This window comes from Ranitomeya imitator, chromosome 1 (genome assembly GCF_032444005.1).
Source record: "Ranitomeya imitator isolate aRanImi1 chromosome 1, aRanImi1.pri, whole genome shotgun sequence".
Lineage (NCBI taxonomy): Eukaryota > Metazoa > Chordata > Amphibia > Anura > Dendrobatidae > Ranitomeya > Ranitomeya imitator.
The window spans coordinates 746,252,283-746,264,588 of record NC_091282.1 but is presented as its reverse complement, the minus strand read 5'-3'; the positions used below and the strand labels follow the sequence as shown (position 1 = coordinate 746,264,588).

Below are 12,306 nucleotides of genomic sequence, written 5' to 3'. Positions count from 1 at the left end.
TGACGCCACCTGTGGTATTCGGTCAGTGGGGACCGACGCTACTTTAAGGAGTCCTCTGGGGTGATGTTATGGCAGCTACATGGTATAACTTCCCACAGGTGAAGTATATCCCCAGGGCTCCCGGTGTATAGATGGAAGATGGTGAATGGTGCAGTAAAGAACGAGGACACAGGTTTGCAGTCTCTTTACCTGGTTTACTGAAGACTTCAGGCAGCCACAATCCAGGGTACCAGATCACAGGGCAGGCAGGGTCCGGCCGGCTTGGAAGCGAATCCAGAGTCCCCTTTACCAGGTGGAGTTAAAAGCCTTCTTCTAGCGCGGTGGTGTTGTAGTCCCTTACTGCCTATGGCTTCAGATAAGGTCCTCACAGTTCTTCTTTCTGTCCCCCATATAGGACAGGACAATACCTGTATGACGGGTAACTCAAGCCTTTTTACAGGGACTCTATCACGCCCCGGGCTCTATGTGTTACTGTATCTTCAGGTGTGTGAGGCGGACAGATAACTTGCAGTTCAGCTGTCCTGCCGGTCTCTGCTGTAAGTCGTAGAGTCCCTTACAACCTCGGTGGTCCAGCTACCAGTTATCTGCGCTTCAGAGGGAGGCAGCCTGCTCTTAGCTGGTCTCCCCTAATGTTACTCTCCTGTGCTTCGCTCTCCTTCACGCTCACTGAACAATGTTCGGCTTTCTGCATGTCTCTTTCCAGGAGTTGTAGTACTTCAGACTACACGGCCCCTTCAGACCTGTCTGCTCTCTTCCCTGTCTGTAACTTTCTGAACTGAACTCTTTTCCCTCCAGATCAGAATGTATTTATAGGGGAGTTCACCCTAAACTAGGCTTAGAGCTCCCCCTTCTGGCCTGGAGTGTGAACATGTTGTATGCATGGTGGTTACCTGATAAAAGATATCCTTCATCGCTTCCAAATGTAACACCACTCTCCCTGGGAGGAAAGCAATGCTACTATGATGACCAGGACCCTGGGGCGCCACAGACACGTTCCCCCATGTCCAATCCCTTAACTGCTGCCGTATTACTGCATCTAAGGGGTTTAACTGCTGCACTGGATCTTTTTCAGACTCCATGATATAGTGCGCACATCCCATATACATGTATGATAGATGTTGCCAGTCGAAATCTGGAACGAGTGGGCACCAGTGAGAGCAGTGGACTCCAGCAGATGCCACTGGCAGTCGTGCAATGTAAGACACTCGGCACTCTGTACTACATCTCAGCACTCTGTAGGACACTCGGTACAGTGTGCAACGCTCGGCACTCTGTACAACACTCAGCACAGTGTAAGACACTCGGCACTCTGTATGACACTCGGCACTCTGTACTACGCTCGCCACAGTGTAAGACACTCGGCACTCTGCATTCTCTACGACGCTCGGCATTCTGTACAATGCTCGGCACTCTGTACAACACTCTGTATGAGGCTCGGCTCTCTATACTACGCTCTGCACTCTGTACGACACACGGCACTCTGTACGACACTCGGCACAGTGTACAATGCTTGGCACTCTGTACGACACTCGGCACTCTGTACGACACTCGGCACAGTGTATGATGCTTGGCACTCTGTACGACACTTGGCACTCTTTACTACGCTTGGCACAATGTAAGACACTCGGCACTCTGTATGACTCTCTGCATTCTGTACGGCGCTCAGCATTCTATACGACGCTCAGCACTCTGTACAACACTCTGCACTCTGTATGATTCTCGGCACTCTGTACGATGCTCGGCACTCTGTACAACACGCGGCACTCTATGACGCTCGGCACTCTGTACGACACTCAGCACAGTGTACGACGCTCGGCACTGTATGACACTCGGCACAGTGTAAGACACTCGGCACTCTGTACGGCACTCTGTACGACACTCTGCACTCTGTATGACACTCAGCACTTTGTACTACGCTCGGCACAGTGTAAGACACTCGGCACTCTGTACGACACTCGGCACTCTGTACTACGCTCGCCACAGTGTAAGACACTCGGCACTCTGTACGACACTCAGCACTCTGTGCGACGCTCTGCACTCTGTACGGCACTCAGCACAGTGTACGATGCTCGGCACTCTGTACTACACTCGGCACAGTGTAAGACACTCAGCACTCTGTACGACACTCGGCAATCTATATGACACTCGTCACTCTGTATGACGCTCGGCACTCTGTATGACGCTCGGCACTCTGTATGATACTTGGCACTCTAAACCCATATACAGAACAAATTTGCACAACTAGGAGCAAGGTAATATTTAAAAAGTTTTTTGCTTTATTACTTCATTAATAAAAACATGACGGTAACAAAAAGGTGGGATAATCAGATGGTGACAACTACCAGTAGTGGAACCACAGTTCTGGGTAATTAGATGCAAAAATATGCCATATATCCACCCCAAACATCTAGTTCATATATACAGTTAGGGCCAGAAATATTTGGACAGTGACACAAGTTTTGTTATTTTAGCTGTTTACAAAAACATGTTCAGAAATACAATTATATATATAATATGGGCTGAAAGTGCACACTCCCAGCTGCAATATGATAGTTTCCACATCCAAATCGGAGAAAGGGTTTAGGAATCATAGCTCTGTAATGCATAGCGTCCTCTTTTTCAAGGGACCAAAAGTAATTGGACAATGGACTCTAAGGGCTGCAATTAACTCTGAAGGTGTCTCCCTCGTTAACCTGTAATCAATGAAGTACTTAAAAGGTCAGGGGTGGATTCCAGGTGTGTGCTTTTGCATTTGGAAGCTGTTGCTGTGAGCAGACAACATGCGGTCAAAGGAACTCTCAATTGAGGTGAAGCAGAACATCCTGAGGCTGAAAAAAAAGAAAAAATCCATCAGAGAGATAGTAGACATGCTTGGAGTAGCAAAATCAACAGTTGGGTACATTCTGAGAAAAAAGGAATTGACTGGTGAGCTTGGGAACTCAAAAAGGCCTGGGCGTCCACGGATGACAACAGTGGTGGATGATCGCCGCATACTTAATTTGGTGAAGAAGAACCCGTTCACAACATCAACTGAAGTCCAGAACACTCTCAGTGAAGTAGGTGTATCTGTCTCTAAGTCAACAGTAAAGAGAAAACTCCATGACAGTAAATACAAAGGGTTCACATCTAGATGCAAACCATTCATCAATAACAAAAATAGACAGGCCAGAGTTAAATTTGCAGAAAAACACCTCAAGAAGCCAGCTCAGTTCTGGAAAAGTATTCTATGGACAGATGAGACAAAGATCAACCTGTACCAGAATGATGGGAAGAAAAAAGTTTGGAGAAGAAAGGGAACGGCACATGATCCAAGGCACACCACATCCTCTGTAAAACATGGTGGAGGCAACGTGATGGCATGGGCATGCATGGCTTTCAATGGCACTGGGTCACTTGTGTTTATTGATGACATAAGAGCAGACAAGAGTAGCCGGATGAATTCTGAAGTGTACCGGGATATACTTTCAGCCCAGATTCAGCCAAATGCTGCAAAGTTGATTGGACGGCGCTTCATAGTACAGATGGACAATGACCCCAAGCATACAGCCAAAGCTACCCAGGAGTTCATGAGTGCCAAAAAGTGGAACATTCTGCAATGGCCAAGTCAATCTCCAGATCTAAACCCAATTGAGCATGCATTTCACTTGCTCAAATCCAGACTTAAGACGGAAAGACCCACAAACAAGCAAGACCTGAAGGCTGCGGCTGTAAAGGCCTGGCAAAGCATTAAGAAGGAGGAAACCCAGCGTTTGGTGATGTCCATGGGTTCCAGACTTAAGGCAGTGATTGCCTCCAAAGGATTTGCAACAAAATATTGAAAATAAAAATATTTTGTTTGGGTTATGTTTATTTGTCCAATTACTTTTGACCTCCTAAAATGTGGAGTGTTTGTAAAGAAATGTGTACAATTCCTACATTTTCTATCAGATATTTTTGTTCAACCCTTCAAATTAAACGTTACAATCTGCACTTGAATTCTGTTGTAGAGGTTTCATTTCAAATCCAATGTGGTGGCATGCAGAGCCCAACTCGCGAAAATTGTGTCACTGTCCAAATATTTCTGGCCCTAACTGTATAACCCAAGTTTAACTTGTATTATCTACTAGAGTCAAGCGCATACAGCAAGTATGTGTGGAGAAGATGGAGGGGTAGAGAAGAAATAAACAGTGTAAACCATTACCTCAGACCTGCGGTGCCATAGCCCCTACGCGTATTTCGGCTATCGTGCCTTCTCGGGACTCTATGACGCTTGGCTGTATGATGCTCGGCTCTCTGTACGACACATGGCACTCTGTACGACGCTCGCCACCCTGTACGATGCTCGGTATTCCTGTACGACGCTCGCCACTCTGTACAATGCTCGGTACTCTGCACAACGCTTGGCATTCTGCACTCTGTACGGCGCTCGCCACTTTTGTACAATGATCAGCTCTCCTGTACTACCTTTGGCACTCTGTACGACACTCCTCGCAGAGCGGACATCCCCCATACATGAATGTTTGATGTCGCCAATTGAAAGTGGGATCGAGTGGGTCCTCCCTGAGATCAGAGGATTCCGGCAATTACCCTGGTTCACCTGGTGCTGCTGGCAGTCCAGCAATGTGAGACACTCAGCACAGTATGAGACACTCCGCATGGTTTAGTTCTTCACTATTAGATGGCTGATTACGTGGATAAATTTGGACTTGGCAGAAATCTATGTAATGATAATAGTGATTATTCCTACAGTGTCATATTACTAGTGTTATATTACAAAATGTGAGACACTGTGGAGCATGAGACACTCTGCGCAGCGGGAGACACTGCGTTCATAGTCTATGGGATTGCTGGAGGCAGCCAAGCACATGACTCTGCTCATTGTACACTTCAGAGCCCTGTTCTTGGAATCAGATAGAGTCCCAAAGGTGGGACCCCTGTGATCAGCAAGTAACCGCCTATCCTGCATATAGGTGGTACATTGCTGAGTTGGGCTAACCTTAACTAGAGGAGACCCTCATCAATTTTCCAGAGCTGATAAAGTGATAAAAAAGGATACAAATGATAAGTATTATTACAGGATCTGACTACATGGGGATTATATGTAGTCTGTAACCAGGGCTGCCACTAGAAATTTCGGGGCCCCATACTGGCAAAATTTTCAGGGCCCCTTTGAGACTCCGCCCAGGCTCCACCCCAGCTCCGCCTCCACGCTCCACCCCTCGAACTGTCCACAGTCCCACCGCTCTCTCTTGGAAAAACTCCACTTCTCACCTATCAAACATTAACAGTTCCCATCACCAGATCACACATATAGCCAGCAGCTTTTGTTTTGGCCAAAAGATTTTTTTAAGCCACCTCCATAACACGGTAGACACTTTTGGCTGGGCCCTACTCTACTGTAACCTACTAAATATTTGTTAAAATATGCAATACAATTTAGGTATATTTTTAATTATTTTTCAATTTTTTAAATAACCAATAATATCACATACAAGGAACAAACACAACACCATGACCAGACCACATATTACCACCAGTGACCGAATAATATCACATACAAGGAACAAATACCACCTGTTATGAAAGGCAATTCAGTATCAAAATGGACATGGAGGTTAGAGCACATACAGTGATCTGACAATAACCCAAAATAATAGAACGAGCTCTGAGACGTGGGAACTCTGCAGACCGCAATCCCTGATCCTCTCCAAACACAACTAGAGGCAGTCGTGGATTGCGCCTAACGCTACCTATGCAACTCGGCACAGCCTGAGAAACTAACTAGCCTGAAGATAGAAAAAATAAGCCTACCTTGCCTCAGAGAAATACCCCAAAGGAAAAGGCAGCCCCCCACATATAATGACTGTGAGTAAGATGAAAAGACAAACGTAGGGATGAAATAGATTCAGCAAAGTGAGGCCCGATATTCTAGACAGAACGAGGATAGGAAAGATAACTTTGCGGTCTACACAAAACCCTAAAGAAAACCACGCAAAGGGGCAAAAAGACCCTCCGTACCGAACTAACGGCACGGAGGTACACCCTTTGCGTCCCAGAGCTTCCAGCAAAACAAATAGACAAGCTGGACAGAAAAAATAGCAACAAATAGCAAAGAAGCACTTAGCTATGCAGAGCAGCAGGCCACAGGAATGATCCAGAGAAACACAAGTCCAACACTGGAACATTGACAGGAAGCATGAATCAAAGCATTAGGTGGGGTTAAGTAGAGAAGCACCTAACGACCTCACCAGATCACCTGAGGGAGGAAACTCAGAAGCAGCAGTACCAGTTTCCTCCACAAACGGAAGCTCCCAGAGAGAATCAGCCGAAGTACCACTTGTGACCACAGGAGGGAGCTCTGCCACAGAATTCACAACAGTACCCCCCCCTTGAGGAGGGGTCACCGAACCCTCACCAGAGCCCCCAGGCCGACCAGGATGAGCCACATGAAAGGCACGAACAAGATCGGGAGCATGGACATCAGAGGCAAAAACCCAGGAATTATCCTCCTGAGCATAACCCTTCCATTTAACCAGATACTGGAGTTTCCGTCTTGAAACACGAGAATCCAAAATCTTCTCCACAATATACTCCAATTCCCCCTCCACCAAAACCGGGGCAGGAGGGTCAACAGATGGAACCATAGGTGCCACGTATCTCCGCAACAATGACCTATGGAAGACGTTATGTATGAAAAAAGAATCTGGGAGGATCAGACGAAAAGACACAGGATTAATAACCTCAGAAATCCTATAAGGACCAATGAAACGAGGTTTAAACTTCGGAGAGGAAACCTTCATAGGAATATGACGAGAAGATAACCAAACCAGATCCCCAACACGAAGTCGGGGACCCACACGGCGTCTGCGATTAGCGAAACGTTGAGCCTTCTCCTGGGACAAGGTCAAATTGTCCACTACATGAGTCCAAATCTGCTGCAACCTGTCCACCACAGTATCCACACCAGGACAGTCCGAAGACTCAACCTGTCCTGAAGAGAAACGAGGATGGAACCCAGAATTGCAGAAAAACGGCGAAACCAAGGTAGCCGAGCTGGCCCGATTATTAAGGGCGAACTCAGCCAAAGGCAAAAAGGACACCCAGTCATCCTGATCGGCAGAAACAAAGCATCTCAGATAGGTTTCCAAGGTCTGATTGGTTCGTTCGGTCTTGCCATTAGTCTGAGGATGAAAAGCCGAGGAAAAAGACAAGTCAATGCCCATCCTACGACAAAAGGCTCGCCAAAACCTCGAAACAAACTGGGAACCACTGTCAGAAACGATATTCTCTGGAATGCCATGCAAACGAACCACATGCTGGAGGAACAATGGCACCAAATCAGAGGAGGAAGGCAACTTGGACAAGGGTACCAGATGGACCATCTTAGAAAAGCGATCACAGACCACCCAAATGACTGACATCTTTTGAGAGACGGGAAGATCTGAAATAAAATCCATAGAGATATGTGTCCAAGGTCTCTTCGAGACCGGCAAGGGCAAAAGCAACCCACTGGCACGAGAACAGCAGGGCTTAGCCCGAGCACAAATCCCACAGGACTGCACAAAAGAACGCACATCCCACGACAGAGACGGCCACCAAAAGGATCTAGCCACTAACTCTCTGGTACCAAAGATTCCAGGATGACCAGCCAACACCGAACAATGAACCTCAGAGATCACTTTATTTGTCCACCTATCCGGGACAAACAGTTTCTCCGCTGGACAACGATCAGGTTTATCAGCCTGAAATTTTTGCAGCACCCGCCGCAAATCAGGGGAGATGGCAGACACAATTACTCCTTCCTTGAGGATACCCGCCGGCTCAGATAAACCCGGAGAGTCGGGCACAAAACTCCTAGACAGAGCATGCGCCTTCACATTTTTAGAGCCCCGAAGGTACGAAATCACAAAGCCAAAACGGGCGAAAAACAGCGACCAACGAGCCTGTCTAGGATTCAAACACTTAGCAGACTCGAGATAAGTCAGGTTCTTATGATCAGTCAATACCACCACGCGATGCTTAGCTCCTTCAAGCCAATGACGCCACTCCTCGAATGCCCACTTCATGGCCAGCAACTCTCGATTGCCCACATCATAATTCCGCTCAGCAGGCGAAAACTTCCTGGAAAAAAAAGCGCATGGTTTCATCACTGAACAATCAGAACCTCTCTGCGACAAAACAGCCCCTGCTCCAATCTCAGAAGCATCAACCTCGACCTGGAACGGAAGAGAAACATCAGGTTGACACAACACAGGGGCAGAAGAAAAACGACGCTTCAACTCTTGAAAAGCTTCCACAGCAGCAGAAGACCAATTGACCAAATCAGCACCCTTCTTGGTCAAATCGGTCAATGGTTTGGCAATACTAGAACAATTGCAGATGAAGCGACGATAAAAATTAGCAAAGCCCAGGAACTTTTGCAGACTTTTCAGAGATGTCGGCTGAGTCCAATCATGGATGGCTTGGACCTTAACAGGATCCATCTCGATAGTAGAAGGGGAAAAGATGAACCCCAAAAATGAAACCTTCTGCACACCAAAGAGACACTTTGATCCCTTCACAAACAAAGAGTTAGCACGCAGGACCTGAAAAACCATTCTGACCTGTTTCACATGAGACTCCCAATCATCCGAGAAGATCAAAATGTCATCCAAGTACACAATCAGGAATTTATCCAGGTACTCTCGGAAGATGTCATGCATAAAGGACTGAAGCACTGATGGAGCATTGGCAAGTCCGAATGGCATCACTAGATACTCAAAATGACCCTCGGGCGTATTAAATGCAGTTTTCCATTCATCGCCTCGCCTGATTCGCACCAGATTATACGCACCATGAAGATCAATCTTGGTGAACCAACTAGCCCCCTTAATCCGAGCAAACAAATCAGATAACAAAGGCAAGGGGTACTGAAATTTAACAGTGATCTTATTAAGAAGGCGATAATCTATACAAGGTCTCAGCGAACCATCCTTTTTGGCTACAAAAAAGAACCCTGCTCCTAATGGCGACGATGACGGGCGAATATGCCCCTTCTCCAGGGATTCCTTCACATAACTGCGCATAGTGGTGTGCTCAGGCACGGATAAATTAAACAGTCGACCTTTTGGGAGTTTACCACCAGGAATCAAATTGATAGCACAATCACAATCCCTATGCGGAGGTAGGGCATCAGACTTGGGCTCATCAAATACATCCCGGTAATCAGACAAGAACTCTGGAACCTCAGAAGGGGTGGATGACGAAATTGACAAAAATGGAACATCACCATGTACCCCCTGACAACCCCAGCTGGACACCGACATGGATTTCCAATCCAGTACTGGATTATGGGCTTGTAGCCATGGCAACCCCAACACGACCACATCATGCAGATTATGCAACACCAGAAAGCGAATATCCTCCTGATGTGCAGGAGCCATGCACATGGTCAGCTGGGTCCAGTATTGAGGCTTATTCTTGGCCAAAGGCGTAGCATCAATACCTCTCAATGGAATAGGACACTGCAAGGGCTCCAAGAAAAACCCACAACGCTTAGCATATTCCAAGTCCATCAAATTCAGAGCAGCGCCTGAATCCACAAACGCCATGACAGAATATGATGACAAAGAGCAGATCAAGGTAACGGACAGAAGAAATTTTGACTGTACCGTACCAATGGTGGCAGACCTAGCGAACCGCTTAATGCGCTTAGGACAATCAGAGATGGCATGAGTGGAATCACCACAGTAGAAACACAGCCCCTTCAAACATCTGTGTTCTTGCCGTTCAACTCTGGTCAAAGTCCTATCGCACTGCATAGGCTCAGGTTTAAGCTCAGGTAATACTGCCAAATGGTGCACAGATTTACGCTCACGCAAGCGTCGACCGATCTGAATAGCCAAAGACATAGACTCATTCAAACCAGCAGGCATAGGAAATCCCACCATGACATCCTTAAGGGCTTCAGAGAGACCCTTTCTGAACATAGCTGCCAGCGCAGATTCATTCCATTGAGTGAGCACTGACCATTTTCTAAATTTCTGGCAATATACCTCTATCTCATCCTGACCCTGACAAAGAGCCAGCAAATTCTTTTCTGCCTGATCCACTGAATTAGGCTCATCGTACAGCAATCCGAGTGCCAGGAAAAACGCATTGATATTACTCAATGCAGGATCTCCTGGCGCAAGAGAAAATGCCCAGTCCTGAGGGTCGCCGCGCAAAAAAGAAATAATAATCAAAACCTGTTGAACTGGATCACCAGAGGAACGAGGTTTCAAGGCCAGAAATAACTTACAATTATTTTTGAAACTCAGAAACTTAGTTCTATCTCCAAAAAACAAATCAGGAATAGGAATTCTTGGTTCTAACATAGTTTTCCGATCAATAGTGTCTTGAATCTTTTGTACTCTTGCCGAGAACTGATCCACAAATGAAGACAGACTTCTAATGTCCATCGCTACACCTGTGTACTGAACCACCCAAATGTCTAGGGGAAAAAAAAGACAAAACACAAAGCCAAGAAAAAAAAATGGTCTCAGAACTTCTTTTTTCCCTCTATTGAGAATCATTAGTACTTTTGGCTTCCTGTACTGTTATGAAAGGCAATTCAGTATCACAATGGACATGGAGGTTAGAGCACATACAGTGATCTGACAATAACCCAAAATAATAGAACGAGCTCTGAGACGTGGGAACTCTGCAGACCGCAATCCCTGATCCTCTCCAAACACAACTAGAGGCAGCCGTGGATTGCGCCTAACGCTACCTATGCAACTCGGCACAGCCTGAGAAACTAACTAGCCTGAAGATAGAAAAAATAAGCCTACCTTGCCTCAGAGAAATACCCCAAAGGAAAAGTCAGCCCCCCACATATAATGACTGTGAGTAAGATGAAAAGACAAACGTAGGGATGAAATAGATTCAGCAAAGTGAGGCCCGATATTCTAGACAGAACGAGGATAGGAAAGATAACTTTGCGGTCTACACAAAACCCTAAAGAAAACCACGCAAAGGGGCAAAAAGACCCTCCGTACCGAACTAACGGCACTGTTGTGAGTTCTGTTTTTGGGCTCCCTCTGGTGGTTACTGATGGTACTGGGTGATTTGTGTTCTGCTGTCTCTGGTGTCCACCTGTTCTATTAGGATTTGGGAGGTTCCTATTTAACCTGGCTTTCTTGTCATTTCCCCGCCGGCTATCAAGGTTATCAGAGTGTTTTGTTACCTCAGCTTCTGGCTTCAGTAATCTTCAGGACAAGCTAAGTTTTGATTTTCTTGTTCCACGTTTTGCTTTATTTTTGTCTTGTCCAGCTTGCATATAATTGTCTCTTTGCTGCTGGTTGCTTTAGTGGGCTGTAATTGCTCCTCATGTTCCATGAGTTGGAACATGAGTTCAAGTAATTACAGGATGGTTTTTTGAAGGGTTTTTTGCTGACCGCGCAGTTTACTTTTGTATCCTCTGCTATCTAGTTTTAGCGGGCCTCATTTTGCTGAATCTGTTTTCATACTGTGTATGTGCCTTCCTCTCATTTCACCGTCATTATATGTGGGGGGCTGCTATTTCTGTGGGGTATTTCTCTGGAGGCAAGAGAGGTCTGTGTTTCTTCTAATAGGGGAAGTTAGATCTTCGGCTGGTGCGAGACGTCTAGGATCAATGTAGGCACGTTCCCCGGCTATTGTTATTTGTGTGTTCAGGTTTAGGGTCGCGGTCAGCTCAGGTTCCATCACCCTAGAGCTCGTTGGTGCTTGTCCTTTTGTGATTCCCTGCCATTGGAATCATGATAGTATAGCCGGCCAAAATGTTTGGGCTGAAGTAGGAGGAAAAGTAGTCTGAGGAAGTTTTTTTTTTTTTCTCTCCTCTGAGGTTGCTGCCTAGCCTTAATTGCAGCCAGGCTGATTTTTTTTTTTTCCTCCTCTTAATCCTTGAATGGCTCTGACCTTAGCTGTTTATCATGGACGTCCAGAGTTTAGCTTCCAGCTTGAATAATCTTGCTGCTAAGGTTCAAAATATACAAGATTTTGTTGTACATGCTCCTATGTCTGAACCTAGAATTCCTATTCCAGAGTTCTTTGTTGGAGATAGATCTAGTTTTCTGAATTTTAGGAACAATTGCAGGCTGTTCCTTTCTTTGAAATCTCGCTCTTCTGGAGACCCTGCTCAGCAGGTTAAGATTATTATATCTTTCCTGCGGGGTAACCCTCAAAATTGGGCATTTGCATTGGCACCAGGGGATCCTGCGTTGCTTAATGTGGATGCGTTTTTTCTGGCATTGGGTTTGCTCTATGAGGAACCTAACCAGGAGATTCAGGCTGAAAAAGCTTTATTAGCTCTCTCTCAGGGGCAAG

At 46.1% G+C, this 12,306-nt stretch overlaps 1 protein-coding gene across 1 annotated transcript in view; it reads left to right on the top strand.

Moving 5' to 3' along the window:
* The window catches only part of ADSS1 (adenylosuccinate synthase 1), a 119,985-nt gene that overhangs the window by 89,160 nt on the left and 18,519 nt on the right, over nucleotides 1-12,306 (top strand). The gene's annotated exons all lie outside the window — the stretch shown is intronic.